Source organism: Aythya fuligula, chromosome 2 (assembly GCF_009819795.1).
Source record: "Aythya fuligula isolate bAytFul2 chromosome 2, bAytFul2.pri, whole genome shotgun sequence".
NCBI lineage: Eukaryota > Metazoa > Chordata > Aves > Anseriformes > Anatidae > Aythya > Aythya fuligula.
In genome coordinates this window covers 63,154,200-63,173,438 of record NC_045560.1, presented here as the reverse complement: position 1 = coordinate 63,173,438, position 19,239 = coordinate 63,154,200, and the positions used below count along the sequence as shown (strand labels likewise).

Genomic DNA, 19,239 nt, shown 5'->3' with positions numbered 1-19,239 from the left:
TTTTTTTTCTTTCTTTTTCCTTGCTTTCTTTTTCTTTTTTTTTTTTTCCTCCTGGCTGATGCTGGGAGAGCGGCGCTCTCCCTGGGAAATATGGTCTCCGGAGCTGCAAAATAAATGGGCAGGAGTTTCCCCAAAATGGGAGCCGGCTGCCATTGGCTGCCGTGGCCCCGCCGTGCCAATGGGAGCCCGACCAGCCGTGGGCACCCGCAACATAAGCAAAGCTACACGCTCACCCGGCAGTGCTGGGACCGGCGAGCAAAGGTGTGCAAAGGGGGGGGTCCCTCCTCCCACATGGCTATGCTGAGGACGGATCTCATTAGAGAGCCTCGTCGGAGACCATCTGCCGCTCGCGCACATTGTGCCTTCCGCAGAAAGCAGCATTAAGTCACTCGCTCGCTGTCGTGTGGGAGGCGAATTTGTCATCGGGAAGGATGGAGCTACGGGATCTCTGTAAGTAAATCCCTGTACTTTACCTTGCTGGCGCAGCCCGAGTGCGGATCAATAAGCAGTGTCATCGGTCAAGGAGCAGCAAAAGGAAATTAGCAGCAACCACAGATAGCGGGAAGGGTCTCCTGGTTTTGTTGCACACGTAGTCAGTCAGCTGTGTTCTTACTAATGGTTCCAGGCATTGGACAAACTAGTTAGCTGTTTGCTTTGCCTTGGGTGGTTGTTTAACCTAATTAAGATGAGTCTGTGCAAGGATGCTCTATTCTCGGAGGCGTTTCAGGATCCCCTCTGGGTTTGAAATGGAGAGCGAGCCACATGGAACAAAATTGTGCCGACACAAAACTCCAAGGTGTCCATGTGCAGTCGCCGGCGCTTGTACTGTCAGTGTATCATGATAACAGGTGCATTATTGCAATGGTTTGTAAAGCGCTTGTTCAGACACTGGGCCAAGGAAGCACGAGTTGCTCACTATGCCTTGCTGTTCTCAGCACAGACAATCGTTGCTTTTCCTGCCCTCTCTCTTCTTTTTTCTTTTTCATTTCTCTGTTGGAGGAGACTTTTAAAAAGGTATGGAATTCAAAAGCTTTCTTGCTTGTTGATGAAACAGGTGAGTGCATGGTAAGTGTGGAAGAGTTTCCTTATTGACCATTGCAGAATGTGATAGAAGTTGATTCCCTCGCCTGTCGGGACTCTGCATTTGCTTCTGTAAAGCAGAAACAGTACATTTAGAAGGGTGGGGGGTGGGAGGGTGCAAATCTGTCCCTACGTAGCCCTCTGGGGTTACTTGAGTTACACCAGCTATGAATTTGGTTCAACATTGTTTGTCTTTTATCAGGTATTTGCCATAAGACTCAGTGCTTTGCTGTACAGAGCTGGTGAATGACTCTGCTTAACCTTCTCAGAGGCTGCTCTCATCTTAGCTGGTTTGTAAAAGCACATAGGAGGGAGGACAGGAGCAAAAAGATGTAGAAAAAAGTTTCTCTATTTTTACTCTGTGCCTGAGCTAGTCAATGGGTGTAAGGAATTTTATAGTAACCAAACCAGGTGTACAAATCAGATGAAGCTGACTGCCTTTTAGGGATCCGTTTTCAGTGTGTTGTGCTCATTTTAGAAATAAATGCAAAACTTCCTTTCCCGGTGCTGGGAGCTGCTGGGAAGTGGCATTGCTGCCTGGAAATCTCATGCTGAAGGTGTGCTTTCTGGAGAAGGCTTAGCTGGTCAGCTTTGCTTTAGAGGTGCTGCCTTGCAAGTTGTGGCAAGAAGGTGTGTGCGAGCTTATTCCTTCTGTTGAAGGAATCATCACCACCTCAGATGTCGATGCAGAAAGGAATTGTTAGGGTTTTAAAGAACCATTTGACCAAATTAAATTAGAGAAATACAGAATGTGGAAATCAGTGCATCGAATCACTGAAAGTGTCTGCTGTGGAAGGGTATAGTAAGCTCCTCTGTGTACTTTCAAGTGTTAAACCTGATGTGTAACTAAAGCAGGAGAACCCCTCGTTAAGTTTGACTTGCTGCCTTTTCTGGAGATGTGGGTGCAGGTCACTCTCCCTGTGTTTTCCAGGGATATTGGGGTCGCCTTTTATTGAAATGATGGCCCCAGGCATCCTTTGGCACTGAACTTAAAAGCAATGTATTTTTCCTAATCTGTGCAAAAGAGAGAGAACTGTTAGCGCTTACTGCAGAACTTATTTTTGTTTAGCAGTGACGGAAGTGACAAAAATAAATTTTTTGAAATAGATATTTGGCTGCTCTGTCACCTTCCCCTGAGACTAGTATACACTTATATTTACTCAGCACTGATGTAGCTGAAGATCCTATCATGTACAGCAGTCTAGGCAAAGAGATGTGCCCACTCCTCATCCTAGAGGTGCATGTTTTCATCTAGGCTGAGATACTCCATAAAATGCTGAGGGAGAGCTTGGACTCCTGCACATCTGGGCATGGTTTGTCTCTGGCTCCAGACTGGTCATTAGATACACATTAAAATGAAGCTCCATTGCATCTTTCTGATTTTTTTTTTCCTATATCTCCTACCTTCTGCTTTATTTTCTGATTGATAATGTAGGAGCCTAGGAGAATGTTATCTTTTAAGGTCACTGCAACTTTAATATGATATTTTAGTTCTTGTTAATGCTGCAGGGATATAGCTCAAACAATACAAACCTCTTGAGTTCAGTCACTCACATTAGACAAATACTATCTGACTGTTCCTATATCTCCCATAACCTTGTTTAAAGAGGTTTGTTTACTTGTCTATCCCTGTGCATTAGCAGATAAAAGGAGGGCAATGGGGAGGGAGAGGGAGAGCCTATAACTGCTAAGCGTTGTATGGTGCATTATACCAGTCTGTCTGAGGGCTTCAAACCACAGTAGTGCCGGAGGTAGAAAAATTTGTGCTGCAATCAAAGCCACATTTGCATGAGATTTTTTGACCTGATGGTGCAGAGAACAGTTGCTTGTCATTAATGCTTGGGGATGATCTATGTGGGAGAAGTATTTCAGATTCCCGGGCTATAAGAGTTCCAGCAACAGAGGAGTGAGTAGGCTTCAGTGAGAGCTGTGGCATGCTGGCAGCAGTTGGGAGGACGCAGAAGCTGAAAAATGCTATCTTGGGGTAGCTTTAATTGGTTGCATTGAAAAACACTTGCTTTGATGGGCTCATATGTCTTCTAAAATACTTGGTGCCAGACCAAATTGGCATACCTCCATTGACTTACACTAGAAGCCACCAGACACTGATCTGATCTTCAGTCTTAAGCTTAAGTTTTTCTTGGAAGAGCAAGGTTTTTGAAAGGCAACAGGTTAATTTTCCTCTCCCTTTACCTCAGCAACAGCAATGTTGAAAACCAGAGTAGAATGGGTAGTGCACATCTTTTGGCTTGTTCATTGCACGTTAAACTTAACAGGTTATCTGTCCTTTGTCTACTCAGAGAGCCTCATCCCATCTGCTTGTCTGTACTGGAAATGCAGAGCAGAAAGCTAGAAGAGAGGTTTGCTTTGATGAGAAAGTAACACCTTGGGTGATGGCTCTTCACTTTCTGTACATCCACAGATACTAAACTGGCATATTTCACCATTTCCCTTGATCTTAACCCCCCTTCCATTTCAGAACAGACATGGTTCTCATTTGTGTTCTAGTTAAACAGATGCTAGAGCCATCAGTCTTCAGTTTTCCCTCAGCTGTATTTTTATTTTCACCCAATTATTCAATTAAGTAGGTAGAGTTCTTCTGCAAACTACAAGCCAAATGCTGTCCTTTAGGTGTTTCTGAGGTTGGTATGTTCAAAGGAATCACAGGCAGTGATAAATCTGAATGAGTCTAAAAGCTCAGATATGAACATTTCCTTATTTTTGTTTGTGTCTGGAAAAAGTTACTCCATGCCAGGATGTGGCTTACATTGAACATTGTGGCAAGTCACAGAAAGCTCGCTCTCCCTGCTCAGTACACACACACACGCATCTCAGATGGCAAGTACAGACAACAAAGCAACACAGAGTGCAGAATAAAAATGGAACAGCAGTAAAACAAAGACGAGTGAATCGTGAAAAGCCCATTGATTTGCTTGACACCCATTTTGTTCAACATTGTGCAGCACTAATCTGCAAACTCCTGTGTGTCACAAAAAGTTTTCAGAACAATAAGAACTGTCAATCCTAGCAGATTTTACAGACCTGTCATTACTCTTTCATTGTCTTGAAGCACTAAGTGGCATACAGAAAGATTTTTGGCAGGATTTCAGTAATGGTCTCGTAAAGAGGAATCGTGTGTCACTACCTCACGTATGTTATCGTTTGCAAATAGTGTAGCCCAGCACAGGCCCCTAGAAGCATGTCTGTCCCCATCCTAGTGTGATTATTTTAAGGTGCTTGTTTATTTTGTCTCTTTAAAAACAAGCAAGCAAAAACCAAAAAACTTTTCCCTCTTCTTAACTGCAAAAATCTAAAAACAAGAAATTAGAAACTTCCTTTCACATTTTGACTTGATACCTTCTAGAGAATTGGAATTACTGTAATAAATTCACATCCTGCTCCACTTGCTGCTCCCTGGGAAGGAGATGGGAGCATTGACAGTGATGGCCACAAGCAGAAATTTTTATCTGCTCCCTTAGAGCATCCAGGTCCTCACCTACTTCACTGAGGGCAAATGTCCTCCTGCTCTGCCATGTGTTCTTTCACTCCTGATGTTTTTCTCTCCTGTTAAGGAAGCTCCCCATCATGAGGAGCTACAAGCCATTCTTAGGGCCAAGTCTTTGTAAGTAGAATCATGATGGGAAGAGAGATCGGCTTTACATAAGGGAGACACTTTTTTTTTTTTTTTTTTAAATCCAAAATCAGAGGCTGTTTAACTGGACTTTTTGCTTTCAGACTCCCTCTTCCTAGTGTAGCATCATACAAATACATACCTTACCCAAATAAAATTATGATGAGATATAGCAGGAGACATGACATTCACTCTGAAAATGAAAACATGAATTGAATTATGCGCCCTTGGCATCAGTAACTTGCAGAGCCCATACATACTGCAATAAATCTGTAGCAGTTTGAAAAGCCCGTAGTACATAGATTGCCTTCTTTGTGGATTTCACACAAATTGTTTCTCTACTTAAGCATTAAATGGTTTAAAAAAAAAAAAAGATGCAAAAGTCAGACCTCAAGGGAAATAAATGACCTTCATATAAACTAGAATTTTGATTAGCTGTAGTTTGGGTCTTTTAAACTCCTCTATAATGCACAAAATCAATCTTGTCATGGGGTGAAAAAGGAGATCTTCATATTAATGTTCATATTAATGTTAGCACGCTGTCAAATTAATACATCAAATAATATGCTCTTATCCAGAGTTGGTGGACTGCTTTTATCAGTGCTTTTGATGTGGCAAAGAAAACGCTTGTTCCATAGCTACAAACCCTACTCTTTTAGTCTTCCCTTCTCTTTGAACTTCAATTTTCTTAAGACTTGGAACATCGTTATACAGAGAGCAGATTTCACAGATAGGTATTTCAAGATTCACATCCAAAGACATATTAGAAGCCACACAAAGGGATTTTCTTTTAAACTAGATTTTCAAATATATGTAACCTTCTGGCTTGACCCCTGGATCCACTCCCAGGCTGTATTTCATGGAAAAGTATCTACCCACATATGGTTATCACCACTAAGATCAAAGCTGTCACTTTATTCTGACACCTGTGAGAATGAAATGGATATAAAAAAAAAAAAAGTGGGGGAAATGGTGAAAAGATTTGAATGAGTTCACATTTATAAAAGACACGCACCCACGGATCTCGGAAACGAAGGGAAGACTTGCAGGGTAAGCTGCAGATCTCCTGCTCAGAAGCAACAGAACGTTTCTTTATTTGTTTGTCTCACCCAGGTAATTATGCAGACTTGAAAACATAAACAACTATAGATTTTCCAGATCTCTAAAAATATAGCTTCGTTTGCTATGAAAGTTAATAAGCTTCTAACTTTAGGGTGGATTTTCTGCTGGGTGTCTAATGGAAGCCACTGTGAAGGATGGTGTTATCTTATGCTGCCTTTGACGCCTCTCATCAAAGTGTAGTGTCTTTCCATTTGCCTTACCTGGCAAAGCTGTAAACTGTCATAGGTTTATCAGTGAGTGCTTCCCAAAGGACTGCCTTAACTGTCCCTTTAGGTATCTGCAGAGGTAGAAATGCAGCTATTTGTGTTTCTTGCTGTCCTGTGTATAAACAGCAGAGGAACTTTGCAGAGCCTGTCTGCCCTCCGTGCAGATCAAGGACAGAAGGCCCAGGGGCGTCAAGGTGTGCATTTGGCTCTGTCGTGCCCATGCCTCAGCACTACAAGGCACAGCACAGCCCTTGGCTTTCAGCAAGCCAGGATGTGCTAGACCATGCTGGAGCCAATGGCCTGAACCCCCTCCAAGGGGAGCCTGTCCCAGTTTTTGTCACCCTGGCTAGGTAGGCACCTCTGCATCTGATAATTCACCACAGTGCCAAGGAATGCTGCGGCTGGAAGAACCTTGTTCTGTAGGAAAACTAATTCAGAGTCCCTGTCTTCAACACAAGGTGTTAAAATATATCTTTGGCTCTGGCCACAGGGAAGAGCCATCGATCAACCTGTCTTCTCTCCTGTCTCTGTGCCTTCACAAGGGACCTTTTCCTCCCCTTCTTCCCCACACACATTTTGTAGGGTAGAATTCTCCCATGTGGCTAACAGAAGCTCTGCTCAGCCTGCAGAAAGGTGAGCTTCCCTGATGTAAGGGTCTTCACTGCCTGTTCAGACTCTCATCATGCTTTGAAATATAGCTGCCAGAGCTGTAGTGATGTCCATGAAAACCTCCCACTTTACAGCTAGCTGCTTTGGTGCATAAAGTATATAGGCAAGGGCTTGAGTTAGAAATACCTCTGATGGTTTTGCAACAGCAACAAGAAGTTGGAAGTATCTATCTATATATATCTTAATATTGATTCCTGATTTTTTCTGCCTTTTAAATGCTATTATAAGCCAGTTAAATATTTAGTGAAAGTGTGGGAAAGTTTATTCACTGTCATTTCCCCAGATAAATTCCTTTGTTTTCACTTCCTAACTTACCTTTTTTAAGTCCCCTGTTCAAATTAACACCCCATCTCAAATAACAACAAAATGTCTGGGGGTTGTGCTTTAAAATGTATTTAAGTCACGTATCCAATTGCAAGTGGAGTTGTGCTGTTTTGTACTGCTACAGAAAAGTACAAGGAGAGTCTCACAAACAAAATAAGTTTTGCTTGTTCGTGCATGATGAAATTATATATCAACCCACCTTTGCATGCAGGATTTCCACCATTCAAAACTCATGGGCCTCTGCTCCAGACTGAACTTTTCACCCATTCCCGTAAGGGTTTTCACTGCAAAAGATTGTAGCCCCAAGTGAAATTCATGACTTTGACTTTTAAAAATATTTATGGTAAAAGCTAGAAGCTTGTAATCAAGAGTTTATTTGGTGGGGTAAATATCAAGAGTTTCAGACATACAGATCTGAGCACTAGGATTTATCATTGATTTGATAAGAGAAACAATTGCTAGATGTGTGTTGGGTTTTCTCGATTATAAAGCACTTTGCTGCCAGGTTTCAACCAAGGAGATAGTCACCTTTCTGTTAAGTATTACTGAGTACTGGTAATTGAAAGAAACTTGTTTTTTCAGTCAAAGAGATACGTGACAGATTTGTAAAGTGGACAAGTATAGGAAAGCCCCCAGCTAATTATATGATTTTAAACTTAAACACCAGAGCTCAGTAGCTACTTGTTCCAGGAAGTTTGCCTGAGCTGTGATTTAGAGGCTTTACTGCACCAAAATCCCAGAGGTTGTTGCAGTTTGCAATAATGGGCTGCCAAAGATAATCACAGTATTCTGGTGATTGTAAAGAAATGTACACATTTCCTCACAGTCTCCTGCATAGAGAGACACCTGGACCTGAATCCAGATCCTTTTGGATTATGCCCCTTGATCTGTTGTCCCCATCCATGCTTCTGCATCACTAGTACTAGCAAACCACGTAACCTAATAAGGGGGATGCACATCTCTGAAGACACAGCCCGTCTGGAGCATCAAGCTGTGACTGATGCCACAAGGCCCTCTGTGAAAGGTGAATGCAGTAGGTTGTGTGGGAGCTGTGGGTCAAAGCAGAGCGGTCTAACTGTCCAATTCCAGTCACCTCAGTAGCATTTGTTGCTTATATGAACATTGTGCCCGGGGTCCAAATTCAGGAGCTGTTTAAAAGGAACGCCAGTGCAGGAGGTGAGACTTGGGCTGTGTTGAAGCAAGCAGTGTGACTCTCACCAGTTTCAGTGATCCCAGGTTTGCATCCGGGGATCAAGGGGTCACCTTTCTGGTGGAATGAAGTGGCCAAATTATACCATGCAGGAAGACAAAAGGCACATCTTCCTAAGGAAAACAAAAGATGTCAAAGGCATCTGTGTGTGTCAGTAGCAAAAGAAACGATGGTACTGATTACCAATATATAAAAAAAAAAAAGAATGTTTTTTCCACCAGGGGTAACAGCTTGCTACTTGCCTTGCTCTCAGGATGCAGGGAGAAAGGAAGAGAAAAACATACTTGTAGCCAAGTTGGTTGATACAGTCCAGCAGCACAGTCAATCAAGTTGTTTCATCATTTCAAGTCATTCTGTAATAGCACTGATTTATCTTGCTGCCTTGCAGTTGTCCCCTGTTGATAATTTCAGTTTTGTCAAGTGACAGCAGAGATTTTGCTGAAAACCTGCAAGCTCCTCTTACCTGCAGCGAACAGTAGGACAGCAGAGTAAGGTTTTTTCCTCTTCATTGACGCCTATTAAAAGCCTTAAAGGTGTAGGAAATCTTTTTTTTTTTTTTTTTTTTTTTTTTTTTAAGGATAAACTACTTTTAAAATTACATTGACTCAGCAGAAGCATGTATGTACTTTAGATCATAAAAGGTTGATAATCAAGCCTTGTTGTGTATGCTTAGCTCTTTAACTCTAGCTGTAACATTTTACTTTTATTTTAATTCTCTAGTGGACTGGTACAGTCTTAATATGATAGCAAAGAGACTGCTGGTTTGTTATATATATAATAAATACCTTAGTTATAGGTGCTACTCTTCAGTTTTCTATTTCTTCAGTTCTCTCTGTGTGTGTGAGAGAGATAGATAGATAGAGAGTGGAGATAATTAACCAAAATACATTTAATTTATATCTAGGAGCAGCCTGCTTAATAACAAATTCTCTAGTTCCCTATTGTGCTAAGCAGAACTACACATAGGAGCCATTTTATGTAATTCAGTGGGATCAATCCAATATGCGTGTGCTACCAAATGTGATTTGAGCCTCTTTGAAAAGTATTTGAGGTTCTTTGGAAAGCTGAGTCCCTTAGATTTGGGGAAAGGAGATTTTTTAATTTATTTTTTTTAAGATGGCACTAGTATGCAAAAATCCAATTAGAAATTATTGTAAAATCCAGTTGTATGAAGTAGGAGGAGATAACAAGTATTCCTGACACTGCTGATGTAAAAAGAAAGAGGAAATATACATGTTGTGCATATAGATGTAATAAATAGTCTAGTAATAATTCACCTTTTGATTAGTCCTGTAGTCCTAGAAGACTTCATACTAATGCAATTCACAAGCTCTTCCCTGGAAATGTGAATTTCTATAGAACATGCAAAACACTTGTCTTGCCAGGTTATTTTTGTTTTTCCTATGATTCTAGGCAGATTTGAAAGACTTCTTTAAAAGAAAAAAAAAGTACCTAAATTAATACATACACTGTACTGACAAACATATGAGTAAAACAAGGCAGTATAACAGCCTAAAGATGCTACATACCATTCAAGTTATTTTCCTGCTGGTATCAACCTTGAGAAGTTGAGTTCTGAAAACATTTTACCTATAAAAGGCTTTGGTAATGAGCATGAAAAGGAAGAAAGAGAGCAGATTTTCTACTATTATTTAGTGTGTATTTTCAGGGCTGATGGAGAGGAAGATTAAACTCCTGCGTGTTTGACAGCAGCATTTGAGCACTTGAGTGAAATTCTATCTGCTCTGCTCTTAATTCCTGTGGTAATTCGGGATCTGTAACCACTGATTTCTAAGCATGATAATCCACCCCCCTGCAGTCAGTGGTGTTGGACTCATCAAGAGCCTCAATGGTCTTCCTGGTCTTTAAATAGAAAGCAACTTAACCTGTTTGACGATTAAGTGTTGTTAGATTTTCTTTAAAATGAGTTTGCTGGTCTGGTTGTTCCATTCAATGTAACGCTGGGATGTCATTCTTCCCTTTTTTGGATCTTTTAATGTTGGCCTTACTGGAGTAATGATGAAAAGTATCCCTACTTAGTAATCCCACCTCTGGTGAAACTTCAGTTAGCATCATGAAACAGAGCTTTCGTCTACAGCCTCTTGGCTATGCTCACTGATCTGGAGTCTACATTTTCCCTGGGTGCATTGTTCATTAAGGCTTGCCTTGCCACAGGGCACGCGAGGAGAGAATACTTCATGGTAGCCTTTAATGATTTCGCTGAAGTATCAGCATGAGTTGGTTACAACACCTCTGGTACAGACATCCATCCTACCCTATGTGTTCCAGATTGGAACTAGAAAGGAAGACAAAGGGAGGTACTTTTTAGGCACATCACAGTGCAAACCCATAAAATGAAATGCTCTTAATAAACCTTCAGAATTAGGTGATTCTCTTTTTAAATACTAAATCACTTGCATTTCTCCCACAATTTTATTTTAGAAATCTATTCCTAAGATAAAGGAAATCAGAAGAATAAATACATGGATATTCTATAAAACCCATGGCCCTGTTTCTAACAGGTATCAGGTATGATATACCTGCAGGTATCAGGAATGAGATCATAGATATTCATGGATGTCTTCCAGTAGCTTTCCACTGACATCAGTGATCACTTAGATTTGCTCCAGGTTAGTATTAGACAGACATAATAAATTCAATAGTGGCCAAATTGATTTTCTATCAGAAGGTACCCTCTAGGCATATCATACAAATAATCTACAAAGATGCATGTGATAGTAGCTAGAAGGGTAGCTACCTTCTATGTATATACTAAATTTACATATAAGTTATGTAATTGGCAAGAAAAGTCATCTCTTCCTGAGATCTTTACTACATTTGCTTGAAACCGGGAAAAGCAGTAGAGGCTTGTCTCTAAAGATCTGGCAATGTGAAGTCAGAATCACCATGTGTGTGGCCAGAGCAGCACGACGGCTGCGAAGTACTCAGCAGAAGCCAAGAGGGCAAGTCCCGGCAGTGTTTGAGGGCAAAGAAGAGTTAATGATGGAGAAGGCAGAACTGCAAGCCAAGATTTGCTGTAGCTGGCAGTCTGCGTTGTGAAGGGAAGAGCAAACATTCATGCCATGTCCAGAATGGAAATACCAAGACCAACCTTGAACAAGAAGGTATTATTTATATTTGGGAGGCTCGCTATCTCTGAGAAGCAGCAGGGGAGAAAGCACCATCTCATGGTGTGGCTTTTGACTAAGTCAGGCTGACACAGTCTGCTTCAGTTCCTCCATCTACCACAGACTTTTTCTGCCACCTTGAACCAAGGAAGAAAACTTCACTCTTGCACCCTGGCTCTCCATCTGTGACATGCATGAGAAAAAATGCTGTCCTGACATAGTGATATGCTGCAGGTAGAAAATATGCTGAAGATCCAATAATGTGGTTCAGAGCAAGAAAAAATAGACTAGAGCCCCTATGGTTAGGATTTCCTTGCAAGTGGCCTGAAATAAAGTGCAAATCCTGTTTACCAATGTAAACTCATTATATTAGCTAAGGGCACTTTTATAATTAAAGCATCAAGATTCTAGTTGCTTAAAAGAGATGTGAAATTTCCTTTAACAAAAGCGGCTTTGTAGAGAAGCATGAAAAAACAGCGGTATGTGCAAACCCTGAAATTGCTCCTGATGTTCAGTTAAACTTGTTTCTGACCCACTGGGTTCAAATGGGGGCCATTTTTCTTCAAAACTCAAATTCATCTGTTCTAGAGCAGTCAAATTCAGCCCTGAAAGACTCTGAAAGTACTTCATTGCATGTGTGAAAACACATGACCGGCAATATCTGGGCCTTGTTGATGTTTAGGACTAGACCAGTGATGCCAGCTTGGTGAGCCAGCTAGGTGACTGGGGTGGCCCTGCACCGTGGCCAGAGCCAATGTGTCTTCTTCCTGTGCATGTATCCCCTCTCAAAGAAAGATGTAGGCCTGCTGTGCCATGGGAAGCTTGCAGGTTGGGTCCTGTGGGAGAGAGGAATGGGGCAACCCCCAGAAAAGAAGAGAGAGCAAGAAGAGGCTCAGTGAATTGTTTTGAAAGCAGTAGGTAGCTCAGCTTCAATTAGATGGCTGTTGCAAAGACCTTTTCCAGCTTCTTACCTGCAAATGCTGGTATTGGAAAAGGTATTTGACTAATTTCTGTATCACCTACATTTTACAGTTGTTTCCAGTTACTTTGGGATGCTTTAGTTCATCAAAATGATTAAAAGCTGGTGTAGCATCTTCACTGTGTTGTCCAAATAATAATTGTCTTTAAGGAAGAAAAGATTGGGAAATGTAAAAATACACTACAAAAAGTGTGCCCCATGAGGATAAAAAATGCTGAGTCCTACAGTGTTTCTACTGTTAATACTTTGCCCTTCCACCCCCCTTTTTCTTTTTCTAGCCTAATAGCTGATGCAATAATGGGTTCCTGCACATTTTTAGACCTAAGGTACACAGTCACATTTAGAACCTGACAGCTTTATCTTTCTGGAATATGAACACTACTTGAAGCCTACAACTGAAACAATTAGCTATAAAACAGAAGGCAGTTTAATTAAAAAAAAAAAAAAAAAAGTTCTCCAGCTTACAGATACATTTTGAGAATTTATTAAAAGAAAGCAAAAGAAAAGAATTCAAGTAGGTGAACAAGTCTCAGAGTACTTAGCTGTATCTTACGGGTTCTGAGACTATAAATGATTTAAACTAAAAGCCATTTGAGAATACACAATAGAAGAATGGGCTTTGACAACAGCAGAGGGAACAGAATAGAAATGTAGTGTTACTATATGTACTGCTCACACTAAAAACAGCAACCAACAGGAGGAATTTGAACTACTCTGTGAGCATGTATCTTTAGAGCTCTTATTAATGGGTTGTTCTGTTCCTCTCCCAGTTTCTCTTGACCCTTTTCTGAGGGCTAAATTAATCCCTTGTGCAGCTCAGCTAAGGATAATGAAGTTGCCCCAGGGTATGAATGTAGCCCTTGGGTTTGACCTACAGAAGGCTGAGCCTCTGTTCTTTGCTATGTTTTCAGGCGGTTTTGTTTATGTTGGATTAATTAAAAACACCCTCTCCATTCCCCAGGCTTATACATTGTCCTGCGCAGAATAAAGGAGGCTCCAATGCCCTGCCTCTCTCAGCCTATCCACGCCTGTGCAAAGACACAGTGGAAAATGTAGCTAATGAGGAGAATTTAATGGCCCTGGTCATATTTGCGAGCAAAAAATGCACATCTTCTGATAGAGCCTGCGTGGGCAGCCTTTATCATGGGAAGGGGCACTCTGGATTCCTTACAGGCTGTTCTGGAGCTTGTTGCTTATGTTTTGGGGCCATTGCTTGTATTTGGCCAGCAAAGTTGAGTTTTGTTTGTTGGAAGTGAAAGCAAGGCATCAAACCATGTGGTCATCTGAAATTTGCTCTAGGGTGGATATACTGAAATGCCCCTTCCTTTCCCTACACACTAGACTTCTAAAAGGTTTTAAAACAGATTATTTGTTTAATGACATTTGAACAAATCACTTTCCACAAATGGTACCACCTTTAAGTCCAGAAAGATAGGTAATATCCAGTGTGAGAGACAGATTGTAACCTAGTACAAATTCCCCTTATTTTTCTACATAATTCGACTGCAGTAACTTTCCCCTTTTGTTTTTCTTTCTCTTTTCTCTTTCTTTCTTTTCCCGCATCCTTCCTTCTATGCTACCAGTGTGCAGGTGCTTCGGTACCACAGACCAGCCAAGCAGAGACTGGTGCTTTGCTGCGAGGCATCAGAAGTTAAATACCACTGAGAGAAAGAAGTTGCCTTCACGAAAGCAGTCAGAGCAAGAAAGCATTTGGCTCTTTTACCTCAGTGCCATGAAAGCTAGGTGGAGTCAGCCAAATCACCTCCAACCGCCTCCTCCCCTGCCACCACCTTTTTCTTTACCCTGTAAATTGCTTGTGGATTGGGGTTTAAGCTGGATTCGAAATACTCTATGTATATTAGTTTATTCCTTCATGAATCAGGAGATTTGGCACATCTATGTCTTAGTGTAAGCACTTCATTTCATGGCTCAGTAACAGCGGAGACAGACAGACAGGTTAGTTTGTCATGGAGGACAACGGATGACACCTTGGAACTCTTCACAACTAGTAACAGCACCAGCATACTGAAATTTGCAAAATGATAAGTTTCCTTAAGGTCAAAACCAACCTGTGAACACCAAAAGGGAATTTACAGGATGTCCTTACCACATCCCAGTGATGTTTCTGAGGGCCAGTCTGTGTGCTGGTCCTTTGCCATTGTGACCGTCTGGTCACTTGACTACCATCTGTCAAGAGGGTGTACTCAAACAAAGGAAAGAGTGGTTGGCTCAGAAAGACTTTTTTCAAGGTCTGTGGTTGTGTTGGATTTGTTTTGCATTGATTCTAGAGAATTCTGATTAATATAAATCATCTTGAATTGCGACACTTGACCAAGGCCTATAATCATGCCACTACTTCAGCTGCGTCTGATTGAGAAGTCCCCAGATTAAGCAGAGTATTTACAGCAAGGAGTCCCCTCTTTGCCAGCTGGGAGGCTGAAACCAGCTGCATTCTGAAATTTGAAGGAAAGGAAGGAAGAATCTCTGAATTGTTTTATAAAATGGTCTCTTCCTCATTACCCTAATCACTTAAGTATGCTGAAGGCTGCAATCAGAGTTTTCTTCCTTGTTTGTTTTTTTTTTTCTTCTTTTTTTTTTTTTTTTTTTTTTTTTTTTTTTTTTTAAATCAGGCTCAAGAAAAAAGATTAATGAACATTGGACTGAAAAGAATCACGTGGATCACCCAGGTCATATCCCTGCAACTCAGTAATAGACATCAGAGCAGGAGAGACCATTAAACTTCTCTTCCATGTGTCTCATTGCATGTTGCAGGATACATTTCTCAATGTCCTTTAAGCCATGTAGGTCTACGTAGAAAACAAAGCTGTCTACATAATATGCCATGGTATAGGTCAAGGGGACTGTTGATCTTGGGATCTTGCAGTGTCCCAAGATACATTTCATTTCTTAAACGAAATAGTCTCATATCTGAGGATTACATTTCTTAAATGAAGTTCCTAGGTAATACAAAGGAAAGCAAAAATACCCATCATTTCCAGTTGTACTACTGCACCTTAGCATCTTAGTCCAAAGTGGCATTGATTTAAGCCCTGAGTGTGCCTTCTCCCATCCACGTCTTAGATGTAGCAGTTGCCAGTCTTCAGTGCTGGGGAGAAAGAATGAATGTATGGAAGGATTAAGTGATGTGTTCAAGGTCATACAAAGGCATTTGTGGCAGTCAGCAGTCAGATCAATGCAACCTAAATGTTGACACAGTGCATAAATTAAAGGAATGGCCTACTTTCAGTTGTTTTTTGGTATTTTAAGTGAGAAAATAACCTTCACGTAGTATCCAGAAATAGTCTCTGCCAAGTTTTTAACTCAGCTCTACTCAAGCAGTGGAAATTGGTAATATTTAACCTATTTTTAAAAAGAATTCCTGGCTATCCATGGACATACCAAACTCCGGTACAGTACTTAAACTCAACCTGTCTTTTCTCATTGCTATTACCTTGAATCTTCTCTTCTTTTAAGGAGTATTCCTATTGCTGTGACCTCTGTCAAAGCTTAACAAATGAGGTGTGGTTTCACTAGCAAAGGCTTGGGCTAGGGTCTTTGTTTGCTTTCTGGCACGATAGGACAAATATTTATCAGATCAGCATGGAGCAGTAGCACAGTGATAGCTAAACCAGATCTGGGAAAGCACAATTGAAGCATTGGCATTGCAGGTATAAAACTTAGAATATAAAGAAATTGAAAGAACAGTACTGTGCTCTGGCTGTGGATTGGTTTGAGTGCAGAAAAACTTTAAACCCTAGAGGTCCCATAGCATACTCTTAGATGCTCTTATGTGTTAAGGGAAAGAACAGTTAAGCAGTTGTGGATATGCTCTGCATATTCTAAGATCTTTTGTCATCAGTAGACCAATCCTGTGAGATCCTGAACATTATCAGATCTCAATGTTTTTGTTTTCTATTGAAAAAAAATAAAAATGGACTCCTACTGCAGGAGACAAGACCAGAAAATGCTCTAAATAAATAAAAGGTCTAGAATCCTCTTGTTTTGGAGGAATGTCTCTGTTAAAAACGTTACTTTCCACAATTGGGGCATCTCTGCCTTGCATGTAACATCCCTGCTTGGCATGCTAGATAAAAGTCACATCTGTGGCTCCGTTTGTCTAACAAGCAGTTTTCTTGCAAGCTCTCTAATATTTACCCTGGGGGGAGTTCGTAGACCTTATCTAAGAGGAGGAATTACTTTGTTGTATCTTTGGCATGCTCTTTAAACAATATTCAAAAACCATTTGAAACCACGCTATATAAAGAGGATTCTTTTTGCGAGTCTCAGTGGAGAAAACAAAAGTGAGAAATTTCCCTGCTATTTTCTGGCTCTACTCTGCATCCTAGCCCTTGGCTAGGAAGCTGTTTAAGTCATAGGGCATGATAATTAATATTAAAACAAACAAAAGCCAATCTAAGAGACTTTCTGATGCACTTTGGTGTTCTAATTCACCTGCTCCCCTCATCACTTAGATGGCTCTTAGACCGGCATGTATTTTCCTGGTGTCCTACATACATTAGTGTAAAATCACACAGTACATTCCTCATCCAATAGAATAATTTAATCTTTATTCCTTATATGATTTATTGCAAAATGCTTCTACTGCTCCTGCTTTAAGCCCTGCCCTGCTTTCTCCATCCCTGTCCTTTGAGTTTTCAGGAAATGTAGATTGCCAATAGATTATATGGCAGAGTGCTGACCCATAGAGAGGTGACAGGTTGTTTAGGTTTGACCCAAATTCCTCTCAGGAGTTTGTTTATGGTATCAGTTATGTTCTTGTACTAGCTAAAATGGAAAGTGATGTAAATTTATTTTGCTGGGTTTGATCGCAACTTTCAATTGAACTTTATCTCTGAGAATAGTCCTTTGGAGCAGCAGCCTCTGCTTAGCCACCCAAAGGTACTGGCAGAAGCCAGTCCCACTACCTAATGCTGTCCTGGTGGTGCAACCCAGCTTCTGACCTGAAGCAACTGGGACAGAAACCAGAGGTTAGTTACTCTTTCTTGCCACCTTCATATAGTCTTAGGCATGGCTGTCGTTTGGTGGTGGAAATGTCAGCCAGGCTTGAGATCACCTGTGCATTTCATTCCTGAGACTTGGCTGTAAAAATTTAGCTCATTTATGAAGGCAAATGCACTGCCATTTTGCTTGAAAACTTCTCCTCTGCTTGAAAATAATAGCTATGTTTACTACAGTAGCAACAGTAGCCAAACTTTCAAAAAGGAAACCTTTTTGTTGATTGGGGGGGGGGGGGGGGGGAAGAGTTGTTTTTGGTAATGTAAAATCTCAGTTTGGCCTTGGCAGGGAAATGCCATGCTGCTGCTGCTGGAACAGGACAAAGAAATGGGCTCCTCAGAGTTGACATCCCTTAAGCTTTCCAGCATTCTGGAGGATCCCCAAAGCCCCATGGAAACCAGATGCATTCCTGCTGCAACAATTAATGTAACCAATCCTCGCAGGAAGGGAACATTTAAGGGGGGGGGAACGTTACAGTATTTTCCTTTGGAAAATTCCACTCTTGACATGAAAAACAGCAGAGTAACAGCAAAGATGGATTGCAAATTTTGACAGCACCGACAGGTAAATATTGGCTTTGTGCAAACAAGTTTCTATAAATAACCTGTCTGCTCCAGAAACTCCACAGATGGCAGCAGGGCTGCCGGGGTATTGATTTACCCACTGTGCTCAGTGCAGAAAAGCACAGCTGTCAGCTTTGCTGTTCTCCTCGTTCAGAGTGTTGCTCCTGCTCCTGCTGAGAGCTGTGTGCCTTGTTCACCATTTTTCTTTGGCAAGTGGAGATGAAGATTAAGAGCCTAGAAGAAATAATTTGAAAGGAAAACCTGCCAAAACAACTAGGAACAAATGAACAATATGTAACTATAGAAAATACTGTATATATATATTCCACACACCAAATGACAGCAAGAACCTCTCTCTCTTGCTCAGTCTGTGTCAGGTAATTTAATACAGTTTACAGTGGTCTTCAGAGAGCCAGGAGACCATGGTGGACTTGAACGGCAAGGAAAGCTTATGAAGAAGCCACAAAGAACTTGTACATCATGAGGAGTAACGGGCTAACGTTCAAGTTGAGGACTAGAACCTGGAGGACTAGTATCATTTGGGGGATCTTCTGTGCAAATAGAGGTTCTGCCAAAAATCTGTAACAGCTACAGAAGGCTTATCAATAAATGGCAGTCAAATAGGCAGATACTTATATTTGTCATGATTATGTTTTTGGCTTTTATGACCCTTTTGAGGGCAGCCTAAATCTCAGGATTATGAATTTCAGGCATCAGCCAGCCAGCACAATCACTGTCTCATTTGCAAAAATGTTGATTTACAGGCATAATATCAGGAATTGCTTTTTAAAGGAACATCTCAGACTTCGTAATCTGTTCCCTCAAAGCGTTTGCCTACGGTGCAGGTTCATTCCAAAGTCTCATCAGTCAGCAGAGCTGTGTATCTCTTGGGGCAGACACAGCATATGCCATTTGAAGGCATTTTATGCTGTTCTTCTATGTAATCTCTGTGTAATTACACAATCAACCCAGATGATGAAAGTTCTTCTGTTGTTATAGCTACATCTGCATTAGGGATTTTGCCCAGAACAACTGGGTGCAGTTTTTATTGTTGTTTTGTTTGGTCTGGTCTTTTTTGCAAGTAACTGGCATAGCTAAGATGGCAAAAACTAAGCAGAGATGTGACCTAGTTGAAAGCATTTTTCCCAAGATAGACCAAGTGTTTTTTATGCGACAAGAGCTTGAAAAAACAGGGCTGTGAAAAGGGCCATGCAAATATCTTAGGATTTTTTGAGATAATTGTCATTACTTTGTATAATAATTATGTTCAATAATAGTTTAACTAGACAAACCGTAAGTAGTAGGGCACAA

At 41.0% G+C, this 19,239-nt stretch overlaps 1 protein-coding gene across 4 annotated transcripts in view; it reads left to right on the top strand.

The window, feature by feature from the left end:
• ELMO1 (engulfment and cell motility 1) overlaps nucleotides 1–19,239 on the top strand; it is a 313,771-nt gene that overhangs the window by 227,815 nt on the left and 66,717 nt on the right. The window contains exon 1 of one of the 4 annotated variants that reach the window (XM_032181434.1): nucleotides 256–450. The exons of the other annotated variants lie outside the window; for them this stretch is intronic. The gene's annotated coding sequence lies outside the window, so the exon portion shown is untranslated. Of the gene's footprint in view, nucleotides 1–255; nucleotides 451–19,239 lie in introns of those variants that run through there. 4 annotated transcript variants of the gene reach the window in all.